The 10,752-nt window shown below is 34.8% G+C and overlaps 6 non-coding genes across 6 annotated transcripts; all 6 read right to left on the bottom strand.

Moving 5' to 3' along the window:
• Positions 1 to 332: 332 nt before the first annotated feature.
• Positions 333 to 404, bottom strand: TRNAQ-CUG (transfer RNA glutamine (anticodon CUG)). The gene has a single exon. It is a non-coding gene; the product is annotated as a tRNA-Gln (tRNA).
• A 2,252-nt stretch (positions 405 to 2,656) lies between these two features.
• On the bottom strand, positions 2,657 to 2,728 carry TRNAQ-CUG (transfer RNA glutamine (anticodon CUG)). The gene has a single exon. It is a non-coding gene; the product is annotated as a tRNA-Gln (tRNA).
• A 2,249-nt stretch (positions 2,729 to 4,977) lies between these two features.
• TRNAQ-CUG (transfer RNA glutamine (anticodon CUG)) lies at positions 4,978 to 5,049 on the bottom strand. Its single transcript has one exon. It is a non-coding gene; the product is annotated as a tRNA-Gln (tRNA).
• A 1,090-nt stretch (positions 5,050 to 6,139) lies between these two features.
• Positions 6,140 to 6,211, bottom strand: TRNAQ-CUG (transfer RNA glutamine (anticodon CUG)). The gene has a single exon. It is a non-coding gene; the product is annotated as a tRNA-Gln (tRNA).
• A 1,089-nt stretch (positions 6,212 to 7,300) lies between these two features.
• TRNAQ-CUG (transfer RNA glutamine (anticodon CUG)) lies at positions 7,301 to 7,372 on the bottom strand. Its single transcript has one exon. It is a non-coding gene; the product is annotated as a tRNA-Gln (tRNA).
• A 2,253-nt stretch (positions 7,373 to 9,625) lies between these two features.
• TRNAQ-CUG (transfer RNA glutamine (anticodon CUG)) lies at positions 9,626 to 9,697 on the bottom strand. The gene has a single exon. It is a non-coding gene; the product is annotated as a tRNA-Gln (tRNA).
• Between the last annotated feature and the right edge of the window lie 1,055 nt (positions 9,698 to 10,752).

The raw sequence follows: 10,752 nt of genomic DNA, 5'->3' as shown, positions 1-10,752 counted from the left end.
TCATTCGGCTTTTTAAATTGCGAGCAATCTTATGAAAAAATATATCAATCAATGTTTCTATATCATAGGATGAAGAATTACAGTTTCCCTAAAGAAGCAAGTGATTATATTTCTGAATGTATTAAGTTTAACTTTTGACACTTAAATTGTTTCCTTGTTTTTTTAGATGTAAAAATGGGAAATGAAGACAAATTTGCAAATTTGGCTGACTGTTGCTCATTCTTTTATGGAAGAACATTATGATTTAGGGACTTAAAATGTTTGACATGAACTATTTTTCACGCAGACCAATTGACATATTAGCTTCTTAAGATTAATGCTATCTAAAGGAAAGTTTCCACCGAGATTTGAACTCGGATAGCTGGATTCAGAGTCCAGAGTGCTAACCATTACACCATGGAACCACTGGTGGTGACTTGACTTTTTTCATTGGCTCCGAACACTGGTGTGAAGAGTGCGAGTGATAACTATGACATCACAAATACCCTCCTCCAACATAAATAGAAAAAAAGGGTGGCATTATAGTTTTATAGATGCTGATGATCATCTTTAGCTTTGCTCTGCATTTTACCAACAGAAAAAAGTCAAAAGTAACTTGAATTTTAACTTTGTTTTGTTCACTGGCCAAGAACTCAAAATGACTTCCAGTTTTTTTACACCTTTTAACACCACATTCTTTGATACATACTATTATCATGCTTTCCAACTCTCTCACATCTTGATATGTCTTATTCCTCTAATCACAATAGGTGAATAATGTCTACGTGAATTCACGTGATCACAATTTTCATGTTTTCTCAACCAACGGGTGCTCTTCGTTCATCCGGTCCAAGTGAGGCGGGTAACGACAATCTCAAAGCAAACCCTACACCAAAAGCATCAAACAATTTTATCTTTAAAGTCTGTGACAAGCATTTTAAAAGCCTTGGACATTTGACCCCATATAGCAGAAATGCCTCTTGTAAAAGATAACCTAGCATTTGGAGGAAATAGGCTCAAGACTCATATCTTACCACTAAACTAGCTTTTACATTCTCTTTAAACAAATCAGATGTTTATTTGACACTTTTGATTCTATATCCAAGGAAAGTAAAACTTAAGGAATCTGCTATTGGTTTGCAATGTACAGAACTACAGAAGAAGACATGCTTGGGGTATTGTTCATTCGGCTTTTTAAATTGCGAGCAATCTTATGAAAAAATATATCAATCAATGTTTCTATATCATAGGATGAAGAATTACAGTTTCCCTAAAGAAGCAAGTGATTATATTTCTGAATGTATTAAGTTTAACTTTTGACACTTAAATTGTTTCCTTGTTTTTTTAGATGTAAAAATGGGAAATGAAGACAAATTTGCAAATTTGGCTGACTGTTGCTCATTCTTTTATGGAAGAACATTATTATTTAGGGACTTCGGAAATGTTTGACATGAACTATTTTTCACACAGACCAATTGACATATTAGCTTCTTAAGATTAATGCTATCTAAAGGAAAGGTTCCAAAGAGATTTGAACTAGGATCGCTGGATTCAGAGTCCAGAGTGCTAACCATTACACCATGGAACCACTGGTGGTGACTTGACTTTTTTCATTGGCTCCGAACACTGGTGTGAAGAGTGCGAGTGATAACTATGACATCACAAATACCCTCCTCCAACATAAATAGAAAAAAGCGTGGCATTATAGTTTTATAGATGCTGATGATCATCTTTAGCTTTGCTCTGCATTTTACCAACAGAAAAAAGTCTAAAGTAACTTGAATTTTAACTTTGTTTTGTTCACTGGCCAAGAACTCAAAATGACTTCCAGTTTTTTACATCTTTTAACACCACATTCTTTTATACATACTATTATCATGCTTTCCAACTCTCTCACATCTTGATATGTCTTATTCCTCTAATCACAATAGGTGAATAATGTCTACGTGAATTCACGTGATCACAATTTTCATGTTTTCTCAACCAACGGGTGCTCTTCGTTCATCCGGTCCAAGTGAGGCGGGTAACGACAATCTCAAAGCAAACCCTACACCAAAAGCATCAAACAATTTTATCTTTGAAGTCTGTGACAAGCATTTTAAAAGCCTTGGACATTTGAGCCCATATAGCAGAAATGCCTCTTGTAAAAGATAACCTAGCATTTGGAGGAAGCAGGCTCAAGACTCATATCTTAGCACTAAACTAGCTTTTACATTCTCTTTAAACAAATCAGACGTTTATTTGACACTTTTGATTCTATATCCAAGGAAAGTAAAACTTAAGGAATCTGCTATTGGTTTGCAGTGTACAGAACTACAGAAGAAGACATGCTTGGGGTATTGTTCATTCGGCTTTTTAAATTGCGAGCAATCTTATGAAAAAATATATCAATCAATGTTTCTATATCATAGGATGAAGAATTACAGTTTCCCTAAAGAAGCAAGTGATTATATTTCTGAATGTATTAAGTTTAACTTTTGACACTTAAATTGTTTCCTTGTTTTTTTAGATGTAAAAATGGGAAATGAAGACAAATTTGCAAATTTGGCTGACTGTTGCTCATTCTTTTATGGAAGAACATTATGATTTAGGGACTTCTAAAATGTTTGACATGAACTATTTTTCACGCAGACCAATTGACATATTAGCTTCTTAAGATTAATGCTATCTAAAGGAAAGGTTCCACCGAGATTTGAACTCGGATCGCTGGATTCAGAGTCCAGAGTGCTAACCATTACACCATGGAACCACTGGTGGTGACTTGCCTTTTTTCATTGGCTCCGAACACTGGTGTGAAGAGTGCGAGTGATAACTATGACATCACAAATACCCTCCTCCAACATAAAGAGAAAAAAAGTGGCATTATAGTTTTATAGATGCTGATGATCATCTTTAGCTTTGCTCTGCATTTTACCAACAGAAAAAAGTCTAAAGTAACTTGAATTTTAACTTTGTTTTGTTCACTGGCCAAGAACTCAAAATGACTTCCAGTTTTTTACACCTTTTAACACCACATTCTTTTATACATACTATTATCATGCTTTCCAACTCTCTCACATCTTGATATGTCTTATTCCTCTAATCACAATAGGTGAATAATGTCTACGTGAATTCACGTGATCACAATTTTCATGTTTTCTCAACCAACGGGTGCTCTTCGTTCATCCGGTCCAAGTGAGGCGGGTAACGACAATCTCAAAGCAAACCCTACACCAAAAGCATCAAACAATTTTATCTTTGAAGTCTGTGACAAGCATTTTAAAAGCCTTGGACATTTGAGCCCATATAGCAGAAATGCCTCTTGTAAAAGATAACCTAGCATTTGGAGGAAGCAGGCTCAAGACTCATATCTTAGCACTAAACTAGCTTTTACATTCTCTTTAAACAAATCAGACGTTTATTTGACACTTTTGATTCTATATCCAAGGAAAGTAAAACTTAAGGAATCTGCTATTGGTTTGCAGTGTACAGAACTACAGAAGAAGACATGCTTGGGGTATTGTTCATTCGGCTTTTTAAATTGCGAGCAATCTTATGAAAAAATATATCAATCAATGTTTCTATATCATAGGATGAAGAATTACAGTTTCCCTAAAGAAGCAAGTGATTATATTTCAGAATGTATTAAGTTTAACTTTTGACACTTAAATTGTTTCCTTGTTTTTTTAGATGTAAAAATGGGAAATGAAGACAAATTTGCAAATTTGGCTGACTGTTGCTCATTCTTTTATGGAAGAACATTATGATTTAGGGACTTCTAAAATGTTTGACATGAACTATTTTTCACGCAGACCAATTGACATATTAGCTTCTTAAGATTAATGCTATCTAAAGGAAAGGTTCCACTGAGATTTGAACTCGGATGGCTGGATTCAGAGTCCAGAGTGCTAACCATAACACCATGGAACCACTGGTGGTGACTTGACTTTTTTCATTGGCTCCGAACACTGGTGTGAAGAGTGCGAGTGATAACTATGACATCACAAATACCCTCCTCCAACATAAATAGAAAAAAGCGTGGCATTATAGTTTTATAGATGCTGATGATCATCTTTAGCTTTGCTCTGCATTTTACCAACAGAAAAAAGTCAAAAGTAACTTGAATTTTAACTTTGTTTTGTTCACTGGCCAAGAACTCAAAATGACTTCCAGTTTTTTACACCTTTTAACACCACATTCTTTTATACATACTATTATCATGCTTTCCAACTCTCTCACATCTTGATATGTCTTATTCCTCTAATCACAATAGGTGAATAATGTCTACGTGAATTCACGTGATCACAATTTTCATGTTTTCTCAACCAACGGGTGCTCTTCGTTCATCCGGTCCAAGTGAGGCGGGTAACGACAATCTCAAAGCAAACCCTACACCAAAAGCATCAAACAATTTTATCTTTGAAGTCTGTGACAAGCATTTTAAAAGCCTTGGACATTTGAGCCCATATAGCAGAAATGCCTCTTGTAAAAGATAACCTAGCATTTGGAGGAATCAGGCTCAAGACTCATATCTTAGCACTAAACTAGCTTTTACATTCTCTTTAAACAAATCAGACGTTTATTTGACACTTTTGATTCTATATCCAAGGAAAGTAAAACTTAAGGAATCTGCTATTGGTTTGCAATGTACAGATCTATAGAAGAAGACATGCTTGGGGTATTGTTCATTCGGCTTTTTAAATTGCGAGCAATCTTATGAAAAAATATATCAATCAATGTTTCTATATCATAGGATGAAGAATTACAGTTTCCCTAAAGAAGCAAGTGATTATATTTCTGAATGTATTAAGTTTAACTTTTGACACTTAAATTGTTTCCTTGTTTTTTTAGATGTAAAAATGGGAAATGAAGACAAATTTGCAAATTTGGCTGACTGTTGCTCATTCTTTTATGGAAGAACATTATTATTTAGGGACTTCTAAAATGTTTGACATGAACTATTTTTGACGCAGACCAATTGACATATTAGCTTCTTAAGATTAATGCTATCTAAAGGAAAGGTTCCACCGAGATTTGAACTCGGATCGCTGGATTCAGAGTCCAGAGTGCTAACCATTACACCATGGAACCACTGGTGGTGACTTGACTTTTTTCATTGGCTCCGAACACTGGTGTGAAGAGTGCGAGTGATAACTATGACATCACAAATACCCTCCTCCAACATAAATAGAAAAAAAGGGTGGCATTATAGTTTTATAGATGCTGATGATCATCTTTAGCTTTGCTCTGCATTTTACCAACAGAAAAAAGTCAAAAGTAACTTGAATTTTAACTTTGTTTTGTTCACTGGCCAAGAACTCAAAATGACTTCCAGTTTTTTACACCTTTTAACACCACATTCTTTTATACATACTATTATCATGCTTTCCAACTCTCTCACATCTTGATATGTCTTATTCCTCTAATCACAATAGGTGAATAATGTCTCCGTGAATTCACGTGATCACAATTTTCATGTTTTCTCAACCAACGGGTGCTCTTCGTTCATCCGGTCCAAGTGAGGTGGGTAACGACAATCTCAAAGCAAACCCTACACCAAAAGCATCAAACAATTTTATCTTTGAAGTCTGTGACAAGCATTTTAAAAGCCTTGGACATTTGAGCCCATATAGCAGAAATGCCTCTTGTAAAAGATAACCTAGCATTTGGAGGAATCAGGCTCAAGACTCATATCTTAGCACTAAACTAGCTTTTACATTCTCTTTAAACAAATCAGACGTTTATTTGACACTTTTGATTCTATATCCAAGGAAAGTAAAACTTAAGGTATCTGCTATTGGTTTGCAATGTACAGAACTACAGAAGAAGACATGCTTGGGGTATTGTTCATACGGCTTTTTAAATTGCGAGCAATCTTATGAAAAAATATATCAATCAATGTTTCTATATCATAGGATGAAGAATTACAGTTTCCCTAAAGAAGCAAGTGATTATATTTCTGAATGTATTAAGTTTAACTTTTGACACTTAAATTGTTTCCTTGTTTTTTTAGATGTAAAAATGGGAAATGAAGACAAATTTGCAAATTTGGCTGACTGTTGCTCATTCTTTTATGGAAGAACATTATGATTTAGGGACTTCTAAAATGTTTGACATGAACTATTTTTCACGCAGACCAATTGACATATTAGCTTCTTAAGATTAATGCTATCTAAAGGAAAGGTTCCACCAAGATTTGAACTCGGATCGCAGGATTCAGAGTCCAGAGTGCTAACCATTACACCATGGAACCACTGGTGGTGACTTGATTTTTTTCATTGGCTCCGAACACTGGTGTGAAGAGTGCGAGTGATCACTATGACATTACAAATACCCTCCTCCAACATAAATAGAAAAAAGGGTGGCATTATAGTTTTATAGATGCTGATGATCATCTTTAGCTTTGCTCTGCATTTTACCAACAGAAAAAAGTCAAAAGTAACTTGAATTTTAACTTTGTTTTGTTCACTGGCCAAGAACTCAAAATGACTTCCAGTTTTTTACACCTTTTAACACCACATTCTTTTATACATACTATTATCATGCATTCCAACTGTCTCACATCTTGATATGTCTTATTCCTCTAATCACAATAGGTGAATAATGTCTCCGTGAATTCACGTGATCACAATTTTCATGTTTTCTCAACCAACGGGTGCTCTTCGTTCATCCGGTCCAAGTGAGGCGGGTAACGACAATCTCAAAGCAAACCCTACACCAAAAGCATCAAACAATTTTATCTTTGAAGTCTGTGACAAGCATTTTAAAAGCCTTGGACATTTGAGCCCATATAGCAGAAATGCCTCTTGTAAAAGATAACCTAGCATTTGGAGGAAATAGGCTCAAGACTCATATCTTACCACTAAACTAGCTTTTACATTCTCTTTAAACAAATCAGACGTTTATTTGACACTTTTGATTCTATATCCAAGGAAAGTAAAACTTAAGGAATCTGCTATTGGTTTGCAATGTACAGAACTACAGAAGAAGACATGCTTGGGGTATTGTTCATTCGGCTTTTTAAATTGCGAGCAATCTTATGAAAAAATATATCAATCAATGTTTCTATATCATAGGATGAAGAATTACAGTTTCCCTAAAGAAGCAAGTGATTATATTTCTGAATGTATTAAGTTTAACTTTTGACACTTAAATTGTTTCCTTGTTTTTTTAGATGTAAAAATGGGAAATGAAGACAAATTTGCAAATTTGGCTGACTGTTGCTCATGCTTTTATGGAAGAACATTATGATTTAGGGACTTCTAAAATGTTTGACATGAACTATTTTTCACGCAGACCAATTGACATATTAGCTTCTTAAGATTAATGCTATCTAAAGGAAAGGTTCCACCGAGATTTGAACTCGGATCGCTGGATTCAGAGTCCAGAGTGCTAACCATTACACCATGGAACCACTGGTGGTGACTTGACTTTTTTCATTGGCTCCGAACACTGGTGTGAAGAGTGCGAGTGATAACTATGACATCACAAATACCCTCCTCCAACATAAATAGAAAAAAGCGTGGCATTATAGTTTTATAGATGCTGATGATCATCTTTAGCTTTGCTCTGCATTTTACCAACAGAAAAAAGTCAAAAGTAACTTGAATTTTAACTTTGTTTTGTTCACTGGCCAAGAACTCAAAATGACTTCCAGTTTTTTACACCTTTTAACACCACATTCTTTTATACATACTATTATCATGCTTTCCAACTCTCTCACATCTTGATATGTCTTATTCCTCTAATCACAATAGGTGAATAATGTCTCCGTGAATTCACGTGATCACAATTTTCATGTTTTCTCAACCAACGGGTGCTCTTCGTTCATCCGGTCCAAGTGAGGTGGGTAACGACAATCTCAAAGCAAACCCTACACCAAAAGCATCAAACAATTTTATCTTTGAAGTCTGTGACAAGCATTTTAAAAGCCTTGGACATTTGAGCCCATATAGCAGAAATGCCTCTTGTAAAAGATAACCTAGCATTTGGAGGAATCAGGCTCAAGACTCATATCTTAGCACTAAACTAGCTTTTACATTCTCTTTAAACAAATCAGACGTTTATTTGACACTTTTGATTCTATATCCAAGGAAAGTAAAACTTAAGGAATCTGCTATTGGTTTGCAATGTACAGAACTACAGAAGAAGACATGCTTGGGGTATTGTTCATACGGCTTTTTAAATTGCGAGCAATCTTATGAAAAAATATATCAATCAATGTTTCTATATCATAGGATGAAGAATTACAGTTTCCCTAAAGAAGCAAGTGATTATATTTCTGAATGTATTAAGTTTAACTTTTGACACTTAAATTGTTTCCTTGTTTTTTTAGATGTAAAAATGGGAAATGAAGACAAATTTGCAAATTTGGCTGACTGTTGCTCATTCTTTTATGGAAGAACATTATGATTTAGGGACTTCTAAAATGTTTGACATGAACTATTTTTCACGCAGACCAATTGACATATTAGCTTCTTAAGATGAATTCTATCTAAAGGAAAGGTTCAACCAAGATTTGAACTCGGATTGCTGGATTCAGAGTCCAGAGTGCTAACCAACACACCATGGAACCACTGGTGGTGACTTGACTTGTTTCATTGGCTCTGAACACTGGGGTTAAGTGTGCGAGTGATAACTATGACATCACAAATACCCTCCTCCAACATAAATAGAAAAAAAGGGTGGCATTATAGTTTTATAGATGCTGATGATCATCTTTAGCTTTGCTCTGCATTTTACCAACAGAAAAAAGTCAAAAGTAACTTGAATTTTAACTTTGTTTTGTTCACTGGCCAAGAACTCAAAATGACTTCCAGTTTTTTACACCTTTTAACACCACATTCTTTGATACATACTATTATCATGCTTTCCAACTCTCTCACATCTTGATATGTCTTATTCCTCTAATCACAATAGGTGAATAATGTCTACGTGAATTCACGTGATCACAATTTTCATGTTTTCTCAACCAACGGGTGCTCTTCGTTCATCCGGTCCAAGTGAGGCGGGTAACGACAATCTCAAAGCAAACCCTACACCAAAAGCATCAAATAATTTTATCTTTGAAGTCTGTGACAAGCATTTTAAAAGCCTTGGACATTTGAGCCCATATAGCAGAAATGCCTCTTGTAAAAGATAACCTAGCATTTGGAGGAAATAGGCTCAAGACTCATATCTTACCACTAAACTAGCTTTTACATTCTCTTTAAACAAATCAGACGTTTATTTGACACTTTTGATTCTATATCCAAGGAAAGTAAAACTTAAGGAATCTGCTATTGGTTTGCAATGTACAGAACTATAGAAGAAATGACATGCTTGGGGTATTGTTCATTCGGCTTTTTAAATTGCGAGCAATCTTATGAAAAAATATATCAATCAATGTTTCTATATCATAGGATGAAGAATTACAGTTTCCCTAAAGAAGCAAGTGATTATATTTCTGAATGTATTAAGTTTAACTTTTGACACTTAAATTGTTTCCTTGTTTTTTTAGATGTAAAAATGGGAAATGAAGACAAATTTGCAAATTTGGCTGACTGTTGCTCATTCTTTTATGGAAGAACATTATTATTTAGGGACTTCTAAAATGTTAGACATGAACTATTTTTGACGCAGACCAATTGACATATTAGCTTCTTAAGATTAATGCTATCTAATGGAAAGGTTCCACCGAGATTTGAACTCGGATCGCTGGATTCAGAGTCCAGAGTGCTAACCATTACACCATGGAACCACTGGTGGTGACTTGATTTTTTTCATTGGCTCCGAACACTGGTGTGAAGAGTGCGAGTGATAACTATGACATCACAAATACCCTCCTCCAACATAAATAGAAAAAAAGGGTGGCATTCTAGTTTTATAGATGCTGATGATCATCTTTAGCTTTGCTCTGCATTTTACCAACAGAAAAAAGTCAAAAGTAACTTGAATTTTAACTTTGTTTTGTTCACTGGCCAAGAACTCAAAATGACTTCCAGTTTTTTACACCTTTTAACACCACATTCTTTGATACATACTATTATCATGCTTTCCAACTCTCTCACATCTTGATATGTCTTATTCCTCTAATCACAATAGGTGAATAATGTCTACGTGAATTCACGTGATCACAATTTTCATGTTTTCTCAACCAACGGGTGCTCTTCGTTCATCCGGTCCAAGTGAGGCGGGTAACGACAATCTCAAAGCAAACCCTACACCAAAAGCATCAAACAATTTTATCTTTGAAGTCTGTGACAAGCATTTTAAAAGCCTTGGACATTTGAACCCATATAGCAGAAATGCCTCTTGTAAAAGATAACCTAGCATTTGGAGGAAATAGGCTCAAGACTCATATCTTACCACTAAACTAGCTTTTACATTCTCTTTAAACAAATCAGACGTTTATTTGACACTTTTGATTCTATATCCAAGGAAAGTAAAACTTAAGGAATCTGCTATTGGTTTGCAATGTACAGAACTACAGAAGAAGACATGCTTGGGGTATTGTTCATTCGGCTTTTTAAATTGCGAGCAATCTTATGAAAAAATATATCAATCAATGTTTCTATATCATAGGATGAAGAATTACAGTTTCCCTAAAGAAGCAAGTGATTATATTTCTGAATGTATTAAGTTTAACTTTTGACACTTAAATTGTTTCCTTGTTTTTTTAGATGTAAAAATGGGAAATGAAGACAAATTTGCAAATTTGGCTGACTGTTGCTCATGCTTTTATGGAAGAACATTATGATATAGGGACTTCTAAAATGTTTGACATGAACTATTTTTCACGCAGACCAATTGACA

This window comes from Pelobates fuscus, chromosome 12 (genome assembly GCF_036172605.1).
Source record: "Pelobates fuscus isolate aPelFus1 chromosome 12, aPelFus1.pri, whole genome shotgun sequence".
NCBI lineage: Eukaryota > Metazoa > Chordata > Amphibia > Anura > Pelobatidae > Pelobates > Pelobates fuscus.
Note: the sequence above shows the minus strand (reverse complement) of the source record. Positions and strands in the feature narration are given on the sequence as shown.